The sequence below is a fragment of the Chlorocebus sabaeus genome, chromosome 3 (assembly GCF_047675955.1).
Source record: "Chlorocebus sabaeus isolate Y175 chromosome 3, mChlSab1.0.hap1, whole genome shotgun sequence".
Classification (NCBI taxonomy): domain Eukaryota; kingdom Metazoa; phylum Chordata; class Mammalia; order Primates; family Cercopithecidae; genus Chlorocebus; species Chlorocebus sabaeus.
The window spans coordinates 92,378,613-92,396,818 of NC_132906.1; the positions used below are offsets into that span (position 1 = coordinate 92,378,613).

The 18,206-nt window shown below is 39.0% G+C and overlaps 1 long non-coding RNA gene across 3 annotated transcripts; it reads left to right on the forward strand.

Annotated features, from left to right (window-relative positions):
- Nucleotides 1–3,501: 3,501 nt before the first annotated feature.
- On the forward strand, nucleotides 3,502–17,780 carry LOC140711432 (uncharacterized). 3 transcript variants are annotated; one of them, XR_012092624.1, is made up of 4 exons: nucleotides 3,502–5,419; nucleotides 7,637–7,747; nucleotides 12,872–12,967; nucleotides 14,697–17,780. It is a non-coding gene; the product is annotated as an uncharacterized lncRNA (long non-coding RNA). The 3 variants fall into 3 exon arrangements; XR_012092623.1 differs by having other exon boundaries at nucleotides 3,502–4,594; nucleotides 5,299–5,419; nucleotides 12,872–17,780; XR_012092622.1 differs by having other exon boundaries at nucleotides 12,872–17,780.
- Nucleotides 17,781–18,206: the final 426 nt, after the last annotated feature.

Sequence of the window (18,206 nt, forward strand, 5' to 3'; positions counted from 1 at the left end):
GGCTAGAGTGCAGCAGCATGGTATCAGTTCACTGCAACCTTTGCCTCCTGGGTTCATGCGATTCTCCAGCCTCAGCCTCTTGAGTAGCTGGGATTGCAGGTGTGTGCCACCACACCTGGCTAACTTTTCTATTTTTAGTAGAGATGGGGTTTTGCCATGTTGGCCAGGTTGGTCTTGAACTCCTGACCTCAGGTGATCCGCCCACCTTGGCCTCCCAAAGTGCTGGGATTACAGGTGTGAGCCACCTCGCCTGGCCGAGAAGAATTTTAAAGAATAACTGTGGATGACAAAAACTTAGAGTAGTCATGGCTAAAAATCTGATAAACATTTATAATCAACAAGGAAATTTAGTTATTTCTATTACATATAATATTTTAAGATAACCAGAATTCTGACTGATAGCATATTAGATTTCTATGACTATATAATTTTAGAAACATAAAAACAGCATACCCATAAATGTAACTAAAAGATCTGGTATCATTTATCATTTGACAATGTTTTTCACACAATTTCCCAAATAAGCCTAATCATTTAATATCTCTAGAAGATGAGAAGTATATCTTTCGAAGCTTTCCACAGGTCTGACTGGAAAATCTCAGAGTTAATTCAAGGTGAAAAAAACCTTAATTTAGTATTTGATATTAGGGACATTTGTCAAAGATGTCAAAAGGTGCAAAACAGGTCATGTGTAGTGGCTCACGCCTGTAATCCAAGCATTTTGGGAGGCCAAGGCGGGCAGATCACTTGAGCCTAGGAGTTTGAGACCAGCTTGGGCAACATAATGAAACCCTGTCTCTACAAATAACTAAAACATTAGCCTGGTGTGGTGGTACATACCTGTGGTCCCAGCTACTAGGGAGGCCGAAGTGTGAGGATCATTTGAGCCCAGGAATTTGAGGCTACATTGAGCTATGATTGTGCCACTGCACTCTGGCCTGGGCGACAAAGTGGGACCCTGTCTCAAAAAGGAAAAAAAAAAAAAAAGGCTCAAAACACTTGATCAAAACAGAATCAGAGGTCACTATAAAATAATAGTCATTCATTTAACCAGAGTGACAATTGAAAGACTTCAAAAGCAATATGGAAAGTTACATGAATGTAAAAATATTAACACTTCCAAGCTTACTTTTCCTAAGTAATCAAAAACCTACTAAAGGCAACACAGGAAATTATCTTGGTAAAGCACAAAGTCTTTGTTTCTTAGGTCAGCTACCAAAAAGACAAAGAACCTTGTACAGTGTGATGATTTCTCCTTGTGGAAAGCTCATTTAGATAACCTGGAAGTCAAACTTGACTAAAAAAAAAGAAAAAAAGGGTACTTGAATTTAATTAGACAGAGGAAAAATGTGTCCAAGATTATGAGTGTACACTACATCATGCAGGAATGTAAACAAGAAAACCAGAAGCTTAAGCAGAGGAATATAAGGCTTTTAGTAACAGCATGAGAAGTTTTTTGGTTGAATGGAACAATTCAGACATATCAAGAAAAGCCAGGAGTACAGAATCAAGTTATGCTAAACAAAACATTGCTTGTCTGGGTCTTCAGGATAAACATTTCAGTGTCAGGCCATAGCAACAGAGTTAGAACAGAGGGGGAAAAGTTACAGGAGTTGGCAAGAAAGTTGAAGGAAAGAGTTATAATCCTAGGACTTTTCAAGAGGAGAGTAAGTTGGAGGCAATGATGTGTGACTGCAAATTATGTGCAGCAAATACAGCAAAAGTTAGACTTCTGAGATACAAATTTGAAAAATTTCAAAAACAAAACTCTAGCTCATGAAAAAATTATGTGAAATGAAGAGGACAGCCTTTTAAATCTAAAACTAGGGAAATTAATCTCAAAAAGCAGATGGCTGTTAAAGAAACAGATTTTTAAAATTAAAAATCAAAATCTCTTGAAATTTAATTCAGAGCAGATCAATACTTTAAGAAAACTTTCATTTTAAATATAGAGGTACAGACTCTGGTCCTGTGTCACTGTACCACTGACACCAATGTTTAATTTTTAGAAAAATACCTAATTTATTTCCAATCCCAGACAACCTGATTATACATGTAACTTACTGCATTAGGCCCATCTTTTATAAATCCTCTGACTTGTTTAGACCTTTTATCATTTTTCTTAAAACTTCCAGTCTTAGTCTCATAATTTTATTTTTAAACAACAAATTATTTTGTCATAGGACAAAGATTTGCCACATAAAATTCTCACGCAAAATTATTTTTTCCTAAATTCATATTTTAATTAATAGATCTAAATATGTTTACTCTTTTTATAAAATTTAAGAAGCCAAAAATGACGTTATGTTTCTTTGGCAATTGGTTTCCGTTTTAAAAAATCTTGTTTAGCTATAATCCAGATATTTAATGAGTATTATTTAATTTTAGATAACATAATTTTAACATTTACATGAAAAGTTTATTTATAAATATTTATTTTTATTTATAATTATCTAATTTCTTTATTTTTTAACAGTTACACCTAGATTACCTGTTAATATCAGGTGTTTACCTAGATAAAAACCTTAAGATTAAAAATAAGGGTATCCTGTTGACAACTGCAGCCATTTTAATCATATCAACAATATTAAATTAATCTTACTTATTAAATAATTATATAAACAAAGACCATTTATTTTAGGCTGAGTTTATAGCTTTTTGTCCTTAAAACACCTAGTAGAGGCAAATGTAAAACTGTCTGATTAATAAACCCAAGCAAAAAAATGTATATTGACAATTTTGAAGACATTTCTAATCTTATTTTACTGACAATTTTAAAACCAATTAATCTATCAAATATTTACTTAAGTCACATGAATGAAAAAAAAGAAAACCATTTGGGTTAATTACTATATGTTTTATATGAGTGCTCATTTCCTTAAACTAATCAGAATAAAATTTCTTGAGACATTTCTGACAACAGATTTTTATTAATTAATTAATTATAAAGACAAGGTCTCCCTCTCTTGCCCAGGCTTGAGTACAGTGGCATGATCACAGCTCACTGCAACCTTGAACTCCTGTGCTCAAGTGATCCTCCTGCCTCATCCTCCCAAGTTGCTGGGACTACAGGCAAATGCCACCATGCCCAGGTATTTAAAAACAATTTTTGTAGAGATCTTGTCCAGGCTGCTCTTGAACTCCTGGGCTCAAGCCATCTTCTCACCTTGGCCTCCCAAAGTGTTGGGATTACAGGCATGAGCTACTGCATCTGACCCGTATTTTATTACATAGACACAACATGCAATATAATACATATATATGCGTAAACATGTCTAAACACACATGAAGATTTTGTAGTTTTTATTTTAGAATTTTAATCATAAGATAGTAAAACATATAAGTTCATCAGTTTATAAAAGACAATTGGATCCAAATTATTTTTCTAACAAAATGAGATAAGGCTAAATATTAAGATTTTTATTCTTATTTATTTATTTTTTATAGAAGGGAGGACTTGCTATGTTGCCCAGGCTGGTCTGAAACTCCTGGTCTCAATTGATTCTCAGTTTAAGATTTTTCAAAATAGGCAATCTTATAAAGGCTGTGACCAAATTTAGGTAAAGCAGTTTGAGTCAGTTACCAATATACTGAATCGGAGAAAGAATAGTTAACTGAGAAAATGTGACTGAGTTGTGTAAGGAGGCCCACAAGATAAGATTAATTCTAACAAGGTTTGTACAGTGTGTTCTTGGAGTAAATTCCCTGTCCTTGAAGATAAGAATGTTGACAATCATGTTAGTGTAGGGAAGGTGTCTTTTAGATGGGAATTTCATCTTTTGCTTTTAAGAAACAGCATGAAGGTCAAAATGATTTTCTTTTATATCTGCAGATTTTTAAGTGTTTTTACTTAAATAGTCAATATGCCAGAATAGCTGAGGAATTTTGAAAAAAAAGAAAAGCTTTTAGCTTAGAGAAGGTAAATTCTCTAAGAGGAGGAATTATAAGAAGGGAAAAAGACAGCTCTGGAAAGAGCCTCAGCTAGCTTTGATAGTATTTTGTAGCAAGGGAATCTTTGAGTCCTGAATTTCTTTTAGCCTCAAGATATCAATGAAATATGCATATCCTATTTGTAGTGTATGATCATATATCCATAGTCTTTTAGTTTAATTTTAAGAACAACAGACTGTTTGAATGATCCCTATAATGTTTGAACATGTTACCAGCTGGAACCTCAGAAAATATCTTGGCATGCCTTTGCACTTTGAGAGCTCATTTTATGGGTGCTCTAGTTTAATGCCAAATACACAAAGCCAATTAAATGCAAGCACTGAATATGCAGAGGCCAAAAAAAGGCAAGTGCAGATGGAAAATAAAGTATGTACTTCCCAGGAAGGACGATAGGCCTTCTCCAAATGAAGGAGAAAATCCTCTCATCCAAACTTTGGAGCTTAGGTCAAGGAAGAAAATAACTTTCCCCAACAGGAGATCTTTCAAACAGGAGTGGGACAAACCTTCTCAACCAAATCACGAAGAAAACGGAACTCAAACAAAATCGTGGGGGAGAAGAGGCCACCTGCAGATGCAGCAGGGTTCAAAAGGCTCCATTGTGGGTACCTCACGCCGCTGTTCCAAGACAGTAATTCTTGCTGAGGTGAGTCAGCTTTGGATTTTACTGATGACGTTGTGTATGATAAAGTCAGATAAAGCATGTAGAGAAAAATCTGTAAATTTAACATTTTATTTGGGATATGGGAATTGCAATTTGGGGCATACACACAGACCACATGATCTTTGGTATGTCTGAAGAATAAAGTTGAGGTTGGAGATTTTATGAAAAGGAGAAATGCTATGTATTACCTTCGATTATTGTCACTAGTTAAGCTTTGGGGAGCTGGCAAGTTCTGATTGGTGAGTGACAGAAGTGGGTAAAACTAGTCTTAGAGGGGCAGCATGTTGTTTCAGAAGCTATTAGGCAAAACTGGTTTCAGGTTACAGCAGAAGTTCAGCAGCCAGGCGTGAGAAGAGTTCCGTTCTTGGAACAATGTCATGTGTGCTTAGAGCTGCCCACCCCGGGCTTCTTGACTCTGGGTTAGTTGGGCATGACAGGAATAACCCAATTCATACGATTGACTTTCCCAGTTGCATTTGTTAATTCAGAATAGATGATTGCTGGGTGGTTCAATTTCTTGCATGTCTGAAATTGTTTATTCTCCTCCATTAAAAAAAAAATTATTCCTTCTGGAATTCCTATTCCTATTTTCTTGTTTAATTCCTATTTTCTTTCTTTCAGGGCTTGCTATGTTACCCGGTTATGTTTCATATATATTTTATGTTGTTTTTTTTTACTTCTTCCAGGTTGGTCCTGTAATTCTTTAGGCCTCTCTCAAGGCTTCGAGTGGATGTTGTTTTATATTTCATCCAGCCTGGGAGTTGGAGACCTGATCTGCATTACCTAATCTACTGTTATCAGAAGCCAGTAATAATAATAATTCTTTTTTATTTAACTTATCTTTTATATTTTCTCTTATTTCTGCTCTATATATTCTGGAAGATTTCTCCAATTATATTTTCCATATCCCCTACTTGTTCTTTACCATTACCTACCGTAATATTGTAACTTAAAATTTTTTAAAAAAATAATAAATAGAGACAGGATCTCGCTCTTTTGTCCAGGCTGGAGTGCAATGGTGTGATCATAGCTCATTGCAGCCTTGAACTCCTGGGCTTAAGCAATCCTTCCACCTCAGCCTCTCAAGTAGCTGGCATATGCCACCATGCTCGGCCAATTTTTTATTTTTAAATCTTTTGTAGAGACAGGGTTTCACTATGTTGCCCAGGCTGGTCTCAAACTCTTGGCCTCAGGTGATCTTTCCACCTTGGCCTCCCAAAATGCTGATATTACAGGCATGAGCCACTGCACCTGGCCAGCTTTTACTTTTATTTTATTTTTTAATGGAGTCTTGCTCTGTCACTCAGGCTGGAGTGCAGTGGCCAGTCTTGGCTCACTGCAACCTTTGCTCCCTGGGTTCAAGCGATTTTCCTGCCTCAGCCTCCCAAGTAGCTGGGACTACAGGCATGTGCCACCACACCCACTAATTTTTCTATTTTTAGTAGACAGGGTTTCGCCATGTTGACCAGGCTGGTCTCGAACCCCTGACCTCAAGTGATCTGCCAGCCTCGGCTTCCCAAAGTGCTGGGATTATAGGCATGAGCCACCATGCCCGGCAGCATTTACATTTTTAATGTAAAACGTAAAATGGCTGCACCTGGCTAGCTTTTACATTTTTAATGATGTAAATGTAATAAGGGATTTATTATTATATATTACATTATAAATGTAATGAGAGATGTATTTGAGGAGTTTTGGGGAGAAATCTGGTGTCTTTCTGATCTTGCCTTGGGTATGTTCCTTTGTAGGTGTTTGAAGTTAACAGCCTTTATTTGTTCTCTGTTAAGATCCTGCACCCACACTATGCGTCTCCGCATACAGGTGCCTCACTTTTTTCTATGAATTAATTGAAACATATCAGAGGTAGAGGAAGTAATGTGTTAAAACAGCATATGTCTTCCACCTAACTCAGAAATACAAGTTTACAGATTTAATGTGGTCAAATTTATTTATAGTTTGTTCTCTTTTGTCTTACATGAGAAATTTTTTTTTCCACATTCAAAAAAAAAATCTTGATATTTAGATATTTTATTGTCTTTTCTTTCTTTCCTTCCTTCCTTCATTTCTTCCTTTCCTTTCTTTCTCTCTTTTCTTTTCTGTCTTTCAGGGCTTGCTATGTCACCTGGTTATTGACTGTTTTATATATATTTTCGAATCTCTTATCATAGTCCATGAAAAGCCCTGTCGAGATTTTACCTGCAATTGCATTCAGTGTATACATAAATTGGACAAACATTCTTAACCTATAATGTTTGTTAATTTACTTTGGTCTTCTATTAATTTTCTAGTTCCCCCCTCCCCCACCCCTGCAATAGACTAGTACATATTTTGTTAGCTTTGTTCCTAGAGTCTTATGTTTTGCCTTTTCAGAATTAATACATGGAGTGGTGACTCATGCCTGTAATCCCAACACTTTGGGAGGCCGAGATGGGTGGATCGCTTGAGCTCAGGAGTTCAAGACCAGCCTGTGCAACATGGCAAAAACCCATCTCCACAAAAAAAAAAAAAAAAAAAAACCCACAAAACACAAAAATTAGCCAGGTATGGTGGCACATGCCTGTGGTCCCAGCTACGTGCAAGGCTGAGGTGAAAGGATGGAACCATTGTTATAGAGACATTACATTGCCAGAATTGTGTTGCTGAAGTAGGCCGGAAATGGAGGATGTATTTTGACCTTTCTATTTCTCCATTCTCTTTTTTTTTTTTTTTTTTTTGAGACGGAGTCTCGCTCTGCCGCCCATGCTGGAGTGCAGTGGCCGGATCTCGGCTCACTGCTCCACCTCCCGGGTTCACGCCATTCTCCTGCCTCAGCCTCCCGAGTAGCTGGGACTACAGGCGCCCGCCACCTCGCCCGGCTAGTTTTTTTGTATTTTTTAGTAGAGACGGGGTTTCACCGTGTTAGCCAGGATGGTCTCGATCTCCTGACCTCATGATCCGCCCGTCTCGGCCTCCCAAAGTGCTGGGATTACAGGCTTGAGCCACCGCGCCCGGCCTCTATTTCTCCATTCTCTGACCATCTACTAGTGACTCCCCTTGGCTGATTTCAACATGGATTTCAATATGGAAGCGGAGCTTAATGAAATCAGGGTGATGCCGTCTGTGGAGTTAGCACCCCCAGGACACAGAGCATGGAAGGTAGGGCAGACAACAGATCTGAGATTGAAGAACACAGAATAACCAGCAAGTGTGCAACTTTCTCATAAATCCACTGGATTAAATTTGTTATTTAAGCTGTTCAGTTATTTTATATCATTACTATTTTGGGGGGGGGGCTTATCATTTACTAAGAGATAGAAAAATTCCTCGCTATGTTTGTGGATTAGTTTATTTCTATTTTGTTTTTAAATTATGCTTTTTACTTTTTTTTTTTTTTTTTTTTTGAGATGGAGTCTCGCTCTGTCGCCCAGGCTGGAGTGCAGTGGCGTGATCTTGGCTCACTGCAACTTCCGCCTCCTGAGTTCAAGCAATTCTCCTGCCTCAGCCTCCTGAGTAGCTGGAATTACAGGAGTGTGCCACCATGCCTGGCTAATTTTTTTGTGTTTTTAGTAGAGATGGGGTTTCACCGTGTTAGCCAGAATGGTCTCGATCTCCTGATCTTGTGATCCACCCGCTTTGGCCTCCCAAAGTGCTGGGATTACAGGCATGAGTCACTGCACCCAGCCTCAATGGAAACTTTTATCATTAGGTGTCAACCCTATCCATCTCCGTACTTTTATTGCCTTGAAATCAATTTTCTCTGATATTAATACAAGTAGCTGACTTTCTTTCAATTTCTGTTTTTCTATTATATGATTTACCATCCTACACTTATTAATATTTCTCTATCTTCTTGTTTTAGTTTTTGAGATTCATTTATTTTTTGAGATAGGATCTTGCTTTGCCTCCCAGGCTGGAGTGCAGTGGCACAATCATGGCTCAGTGCAGCCTTGACCTCTGGAACTCAGGTGAACCTCCTACCTCAGCTTCCTGAGTAGCTGAGACTATAGGCATGCACTACCATGCCTGGTTAGTTTTTTAAATAATGTTTATTTTTTGGAGAGACAGGCTCTCACTATGTTGCCCAGGCTGGTCTCGACCTCCTGGGCTCCAGTGATTCTCCCATTTTGACTTCCCAAAGTGCTGGGATTACAGGTGTGAGCCACCACGCCCAGCCTTTTCTTGTTTTAGGTATGTCTCTGCTTAACAGCATATAGCTACATGTTCTTTATTTTTTAAAAATCCAGTCTAGCATTGTCTTTTAACTTGAGAGTTTAGTCCATTTATATTTGTTGTGATTTCTGATTTGTATTTATGTATGCCATCTGCTTATGTGCTATTTATCCTGCTCTTTCTGTTCTGTTTATTTTTTTCTTTCTTACTATATCATTTAAATGTCCTGTCAGGAAAACAGAAAATACCATACATATTTCACATAAAGGGAAATTATTATAAAAGTATTAGAAGTACTGGAGCAGAAAGGGAGTATGAGGTTACCCCAAAATTAGTAACTAAAAATGATTATTGTTATTCCTAGAGCTAAAGAGGCCAAAGAGAAAATGAAGTTGAAACCATGCTGCCTGCTACACTTGACAGTTGCCACTCTTTTTTTTTTTTTTTTTTTTTTTTTAAGACAGGGTCTTGTTCTGTTGCCAAGGCTGGAGTACAGTGGCTCCATCTCCTCACTCCAACCTTCTCCTCCTGTGTTCAAGCGATTCTCCCACCTCAGCCTCCAAAGTAGCTGGGACTACAGGTATGCACCACCATACCTGGCTAATTTTTGCGTTTTTAGTAGAGATGGGGTTCCACCATGTTGGCCAGGCTGGTCTCAAACTCCTGACCTCTGGTGATCCACCCACCTTGGCCTCCCAAAGTGCTGGAATTACAGGTGTGAGCCACCCAGCTGACAGTTGCCACTCTTGTTGCCACCAAACACTAGGGGGAAAATGAATTTTCCCTCCTATTCTTCAATCCCCAAAAGTGCTTTCCTTTGGCAAAATTTAGCAGAAAGCCAGATAACAAGGAGCCTGGCTTCCCACTTCTATACTCAGAGAGGAGTATGGAAGAAAAAAATGTTGCTAAACAAATATTATCCATCACTCCTGCTTTCTTTCAAAAAATTAAAAATATTTTATTATTCAATTTTTATTGTTTAGAAGTCATACATACTCTCTGTTTTTTTGGAAGTTACTGTAGCCATTGACCTTGCAAGACCTGAAATTAATATCTTTACGCTCCCCAATAATATAAAGAGCAATTTATATGCATTGTTATCCAGTATTTTGATATTTTTTTCTCATAAATCAGACATTGTTTTATAGAGCCAATTTTTTTGGCTTTCATTAAAACTTATTATAATAACATCTTTGTTTAGCATGCCTTCTTGCATCTCAGAAGTGCTTTTTTTGCCTTAAGTACTGACTTCAGGATTTTCTTTAATGAAAATCTATCAGTTTACCCTTTAAGATTCAGTCTAAAATATATATATATATATAAAACCCTCATTTTTATAAGGCAGTTGCTTGTGGCAAAGATTTCCAGAGTGACATATTTTATTTCTTTCAACACTTTTAGAGAGTCTTCCACTGGCTTTTGACTTCCATTGCCACTGTACAGAAGTCAATAGTTCATTCAATTGCTCTTCCTTTATGCTGATCTATTTTTTTCTTTCTGCTAGCTTTTGAGAACTATTTACCTTTTGAATTCTGTAATTTTACTTTGATTGCTCTATTTTTTAAAAAAATTTTTCTAAGGATCCACTGAGCTTCATTGATCTGAAGATTGGAAGCTGTCAACAGCATTAGAAAATACTCATCCACCTGCCTTGGCCTCCCAAAGTGCTGAGACTACAGGCGTGAGCCACTGGGCCCGACCAATTTAAAATTTTCAATTATGTTTTTTATTTCTAAAGCTTACTTGGTTATTTTTAAGATTTCCTGCTTCTTTGATCATGTTGTTGAGCTTCTAGTATTTAAAAATCCTATTTAAAATGTTATTCTATAATCCTTGCTAGTTCTAATTTCTGAAGTCTTTGAGGATTTTACTTTACTGTCTGTCTGGTTCTCAGCTGTAGTACCTTGTTCCCTTGTATGCTTTGCAATTTTTAAAATGTATTTACTTATTTATTTGTATTGTGAGAACCTAATATCTTTGGAATTTCACCTGTAGGGATTATTATTGTCTCAGTTGAAAGTGAATTTCTTCACTGGGGATTTGCTTTTATTCTACCAACTGATTGAGGTCACTAACAATCTGGAAACCAAGTTAAAATCTCAGCTTGGGGTTTTTCAGTAAGTAGTATAAATGCAGACTGTAAACACACATAAAAGTTGGCTGTGTCTTAAAATTTTCCACATCACACAGTATGTTGTGATGAGGTTGAAAAAGACAAAGCTTCCTTATTGTTCTTTTCTGCATGGCAAATTTATTCTCATTTTCCTTATATTGGAGTAAAGTTCTAGCTTTGTGAGCATGGGCTACCATAGACTTTCCAACTGATGCAGGATCTGTGCCAGAGCCTTGCAAGTGATATTCCTCAGCCTTTGTGAGCCATGAGAAAGGGTGGGAAGCTCTGCCTGGGGTTCGACCTCTTCTCCATTCCCCTTGGCACCTTGGGCCCTGCATAGCCATCCAGGAAGGAGCCCAGGAGCTCTGACTTTGGCCTAAGATGAAAGATACTTTTGGTACTAACAAGAATTTCTGTTTTCATTAAAGTTTCAGCCCTATGGATTTTTTTAACCTCCTGCCATTTCAGCAATGCATGAAAAAAACATATTTTAGCATATTAAGCACTTTAGTCTGAGAGTTGTTCAGGATATGTAGCCTGCTATATTGCTGTATATAGAAGTCTTTTATCAACTCCCTCCTGCCCAATAAATGTTGAGTTCCTAGAGACGAGGGACTGTGGTTGATTCATCTTTATACCCTAGGACCTGACACACATTAGTGGATGCACAGGTATTATTTGAATAAATGCCAAAACCAATCATTTCAAGTTCAAGAAATTGGTTTGAATTATTTTATTTTATTTTATTTTATTTTTCCGAGAGAGTTTCGCTCTTGTTGCCCAGACTGGAGTACGATGGCACATTCTTGGCTCACTGCAATGTCTGCCTCCCAGGTTCAGGTGATTCTCCTGCCTCAGTCTTCCAAGTAGCTAGGATTACAGGCATGTGCCACCACTCCTGGCTAATTTTTGCATTTTTAGTAGAGACTGAGTTTCACTATGTTGGTCAGGCTGGTCTCGAACTCTTGACCTCAGGTGATTCACCCGCCCTGGCCTCCCAAAGTGCTGGGATTACAGGTGTGAGCCACCACACCCGGCCATTGGTTTGAAATTCTAAACACAATCAAAGCAATTTCCTTTCTGAAAACTCTCAAGGCTTTAACTCTACACCATAATGTAGATTACAGAATTCCTTGGGAAGTTGGTTATCCTTATGAGCTATCTGTTTTAGTTAAATTAACTGGGAATATGCCCAATTTGTACTTCAATTTGAATCACATGGATTCACTCCAATAGGACAGTAGAAAAGTTTATGTTGTAGCTAAATTGCCCAATTACATGAATCAGATTGCAAAGGTTAGAAAAGTATTCGTGGCATAATTTTTTTTTTTTTTTACTTCTTCTACTTTCCAATGATATTTTACATTTCATCCTTGGTGTTGATATTTGCCATGATCATTGGATTATCCCATTGGTCCATTCCTTCATAATTCAGTGTTCATTTCTTCAATCAACTTTTATGCAGCGTGCATCACATGTACTGTGCTAAACACTGGGCCTACAAAGGTCATGCATATTCCCTGCCTTCAATGTTCTTCCAGTCAGAGGCTCATGTTAATAATCGCAATACCATTAAAAAAACAACAGTAGAAGTACATATTGGGCACAACAGTGGCACAAAGGAGAGAGTGAGCTACTGTATTTAGGAGCAGCTGGGAAGGTTTCCCTGGAGAGGAGAGTCCTTTGTTGAAGCTGGAGAAATGTGAAACCAGGGAGGCAGGAAGCAGTGTCTGGCCCAGTCTCCCCATTAGGGGTCCCAAGTTGCCTTCCTGTGACGGACAAAGCTGCTTAATGCTCATGCATGCCCAGATGTTCTTTTTCTAAATTTATTTGAGATGGGGGTCTCACTTTGTCACTAAGGCTGGAGTGTAGTGGTGTGATCTCGGCTCACTGCACCCTCTGCCTCCCAGGCTCAAGCAATCTTCCTATCTCAGCCTCTCAAGTAGCTGGGACCACAGGTGTATGCTACCACACTCACCCAATTTTTGTATTTTTAGTAGAGATGGGGTTTCACTATGTCGCCCACGCTGGTCTTGAACTCCTGAGCTCAAGTGATCGGCTCGCTTCAGCCTCCCAAAGTGCTGGAATTACAGGTATGACTGCGCCCGGCCAGTGCTCCCATGTTGTCGACCACTCAAGAAGTCCTAATTTTTCTTGAAAATTTCCCAGGACTGTGTTCACTGGCTCTTCTAAGGTGACAGTTGCTTAACAGATGGCCTGCCTCCTGTCTTCGCTCTTCCTAGATAGTGTGCATTTTCACATACCTCTGGCCTTGGTGTCCTTTCTTCTCCTACTTCTTCCTCCCTCCGTTTCTCTCTTAATATCATATGGAATTTTAATTTATCCTTTGCTATAGCTCTCTTCTTATGAGAGCTAAGTCGAAACGTAATATTTTAAATAAATGTAAATTCAAATTGCCCTGTCTCAATTAAGAAACATAAGTGATAAAATTTAATACAAACCAAGAGAAAACACAATATGAATGTCCAGTCTACAGTGTCCCCAGCTAGAAACATGTTTCTAGTCCCTCAAGAGCATGCTTCCTGTTTTCACTTACCCATCCTCTCTTCAACTTGCATTTCTTATATTCTGAATTAAAACGCAGGTTGCATATATTTTTCCATTAATTCCTATAGTATTTTGGTAGACCCTCCAAAATTATACATTTGCGTGCAGGAAGAAAATATTAGAACTAATATTTATAAAGTAGTTTTTTAATCTTATCCTTTTAGAATGGCTATTGTGCATGTTTTCTGATATATGTTAGTATAGTTCATGGGCATAATTTATAAGCGAATATGCTAAGCTAGGGTGCGTGCCCAGACATTACTTGCTGTGGGGTGGACTGGTTTGTTGAATCCTGTTCTCAAGCCAAATGCCTCTGGTTTTAGAGACTGTTCCACCAGGCAACTGCCCCCATTCCGTAATCCCCTCAGCAGCTCTGCCTAACATAAGATTTAAAAGGGTGAAAAATCTGAATCATAAACATAGCTTTATCTTGCTAATGTTTTGTTCAGTGATAAGAGTTTTGCTGTCTTTCTGAATGTGTTTTCTAATGCCAAGAATTTCTGAGCTGCTTAGTAAGGATGGAGGTTCCTGAGAGGTGGTGGGGCAGATACTTTGAGAAAAGCATGAATTGGCAGTTCCTTCCTCAAATCACGTCATCTGAGCATTTATTGATGTGGACTCCTTGTTGCCTTGGAGCTGAAGGGTCTTTCCTGACTAACAGACCTCGGGGGTGAAGCCTTTTTCTGCCCTGATAATTAGTTCGAGTTAATCAAGTGCCTCTTTGAAAACCTCACAAATGCCTACACCATCATTTCATGGGCTTAGAAGTTTTAAAATCCCACCTCTACTTACAAAAAAGTTTGAACAATTTTAAAGCCTAGTTTGCTTTTCTTTGCCAATTCAGTGGGAAATGAACTACATTTTACAAGTTTAATGTCCAGTTTAATTTTTTGTATTACATGTACCTTATTCAGAATTCAGAATGAGTTTTGTGGCTCCTTATAGATTCCAGCATGGGTGATGGAGGCTCACTTCATCCAAAGGGTCACAGGTCTCTTGTGTTTCTTGTGAAGTTCTCTTATCACATTTTAAAATGGGCTAAACACTGAAACGTCTGCCGAAGCCCATTACACTGCTGTTCCGAGGAAAAGACGTCTTGGAATCTTGGCCCTTTGATAATTTATGATTTGGAATCTGCGTCAAATTAAGGAAAGTTAGCTAGGTTCAGGTGCCTTTCTAACACAAGTCATTCCTGAATAAGGTTTTTGATCTTTCAAACGTAACTTGCGTATTTCCACATTTTTTATTTTACAGGTAAGAAAGTGTGGCCACCCCAGGACGTGGCAAACTTTATGGGCCCTGTGACTGCCTGGTTCCTCTGCCCCATGCCCCTTCATCTTCTTGCCTGATCCCCAACTCCTTGCTAACACCTGCAGGTGCCAGTGCGCCTCCAGGAAGGAGCTGCTTGGCTTTCATCGCCTGTGAATCTCTCCTCATTTCACCATTGCTAGGTCCTTCAGTGAAGCCAGAGCAGTTTTTCAGTCAACCCATGAGTGTCTCTTTATGGCTCAGCCATGAGGCCTGACCTTTGGGTAGGAGGGGCTGGTCCTGACAGTGGGATGCAGGAGCCTGGAGATGCTGGCCACCAGTCGCTGTAACTAGTCAGGCTGTGAGTCTCCATCAGATCTACTCAGAACAGTTTTCTGAAGCAGTCGCCCTTCTGTGAAGAATCACAGCGTGAAGTCTGAAACCAACTGATGGGATTGGGTCTCTGCCACTTCCCAGAGGGGCTTCTTGCCAAAGACTTTGTGTTTTAACCTGACAATGGGTTAAATAATGACTAAGAATACCCACCATGCTTAATCTAATGGGGTTGTTATGAAAACTAAATGACAAAGGTGTAAACAAACATTGTATGTTATAAAGTTTATAATCTCAAGTTGCTATTTATTGTACTTCAAGTTAGATGCCTTTTCCCAGCTAATTTTTTGTTAAATTTGAATACTTGGCCCAAAATTCAGCATCACGCAATATATTCATGTAACAAATGTGCACATGTACCCCTAAAATCTAAAAAAAATAGAAGATCATAATATGATAATTAACTAATTTGACCTGACATTCATAGAAAACTATACTCAACAATGACATACTCATACATACATATATATTTTTTAAGATAGGGTCTTTGACACCCAGGCTGGAGTGCAGTGGCACGATCACAGCTCACTGCAGCTTCAACCTCCTGGGCTCAAATGGTCCTCCCACCTCAGCCTCCTGAGTAGATAGGACCACAGCCACATGCTGCAATGTCAGGCTAATATTTTCATTTTTTTGTAGAGACAGGGGTCTTGCTATGTTGCCCAGGCTGGTCTCAAACTACTGGTTCCAAGCAATCCCCCCCACCTTGGCCTCCCAAAATAGTAAGATTACAGGCATGAGTCATCATGCCTGGCTTTGGATTCCTTTCAAGTATGTGTGAAATGTTTATGAAAATCAGTTGTGTGCTGGATCACAATCAAGCACAAATAATTCTAAAACATCAAGATCATTAAAAAAAAAAAATTCTAATGCTCAGTTGCTTGGGTGGCACCTAACCTCAGGCAGTTTCATGAAGCTGACAAGCCTCAGAGCTCTCATTTCCTCACTATCTCCTAGTTTTCCCAGGGAATTCCCTCAGCAGGGAATTCCAAGTTCCTGGGTCACTGTGTTATTGTTCACCCAAATCTGCCCTCTCCAAGTAGCAAGGTCCACCCCACAGACCCTCTTCCTCCTCCCAACTAGCATCTCCCCACCCCGAGAAACTTGTCATTCTCAATATCTTTACCCTCTAGTCTTATTTTCAGATTTTTCACCCAAAGCATAGCTTAAATGCAATAGAGTTCCAGATCGGGAAAGACAGATGAGTGTGAGGGAGAGAGTGTGACCTTTCATTGGCCTTTCAGTGGCTCTACGTCAGCTTCCTTAGACCTTGGACTCCGAGAAGCCCCTCTGGATCACCAGGACCCATTGTTAGCCAAATCTTTTGCTAGAATCCTATTTTAACAAGCTTAGAGAAACTTCTAGGTTCCACCTTCTGCTCTGATGGAGAGGGGTGGGCTGTAAATGGATGTAATCAATGGAGAAGACGATTTGCTGTTGTGTTTCAAACCCTTAGGATGCACTTCCTGTTTGTCCCTACAATATCACTTCCAAAAGTTTTTCGTAGGAAAATAATCAGAGATGTTTACATTGTAGTTTTATTTATAATTTATACTACTATTGATAATTATTTTAAATAAAAATTAGCAACCAAATAATAATAGGAAAATGATGTAAAAATTTATGCTTAGCAGGATAATGGGAATACTATACATACGCAAATATACATAATTTACAGGTTTTTTTTTTTTTTTTTTGAGACGGAGTCTCGCTCTGTCGCCCAGGCTGGAGTGCAGTGGCACGATCTCAGCTCACTGCATGTTCCGCCTCCCGGGTTTACGCCATTCTCCTGCCTCAGCCTCCCGAGTAGCTCGGACTACAGGTGCCCGCCACCTGGCCCGGCTAGTTTTTTTTTTTTTTTTTGTATTTTTAGTAGAGATGGGGTTTCACCGTGTTAGCCAAGATGGTCTCGATCTCCTGACCTCGTGATCTGCCCGTCTCGGCCTCCCAAAGTGCTGGGATTACAGGCTTGAGCCACCGCGCCCGGCCTGTTTACAGGCTTTTTTAATGGCAAAAGTATATGTAAACATTTCAGTTCCAAGATGGAATTTTTGGTTTGTATATCTCTTTCTTTTCTCTGGAAAACCAGTTTAAATGACCAAAGAAAAATTAAAATAGAATTGTAGCCTTCATGTGTGAAAGTGACCGGACAATGAGAGAGTGCTGGCTGTGTGAGATGAACCATCAGGCAGACATTCAGGGAACAGGCAAGCGAGCAGAGGCCACAGCTGCGCGAAGCATTAATCCAGCAGAGAATCTGTACAAACTCAAATTAGTATTTTCAGGGACACAGGAAAAGATTTGTTTTAATGCTGTTTGTTTGTTTATTTATTTTTGAAACAGAGTCTGACTCTATCGTACAGGCTGGAGTGCAGTGGCGCAATCTTGGCTCACTGCAACCTCTGACTCCCAGGCTCAAGCGATCTTCCCACCTCAGCCTCCCGAGTAGCTGGGATTATAGGGGCAAGCCACCACACCTGGCTAATTTTTGTACTTTTGGAAGACACGAAGTTTTGCCATGTCGCACAGGCTGGTCTTAAACTCCTGGGCTCAAGTGATCCTCCCGCCTTGGCCTCCCAAAGTGCTGGAACCACAGGTGTGTGCCACCGTGCCCAGCCTTTTTATGCTAAATTTAACAAAAGCAAGTAGTTACAAAAAAAAAAAAAAAAAAAATCACCATGACAGTCTCAAATGAAATATGAGCCAGCAATCCCACTTCTAGGAATTTACCATGTAGATGTACATGTACATTATTTGCAATAACAAAATATTTAATGCAATATGAATGTCCATACATTGAAATAATATGCAGACATATTAAAAGAATGCAAGGAATCTTTGTTTACTGATATGGAAAGATCTCAGAGATAAATTGCAAAATGAATCTCAAAGATACATTGCAGAATACTGTGTGTTATTCCAAATCTATAAAAACCAATCTGTGGTGCGTGTGTGTTTGTGTTTGTGTGTCATGGAAGTGTTTGTGTGCAGAGAAAAAACTGGAAGCCTAGAGATGTTAGCATGTAAATATTGTATACTCCCGGTTGTATCCCAAGACTATGCTGTTTATTTACTGCTCAAATCGCTCCCGTGTTGACCACCCATTGCTCCTGGGGGCTGGCG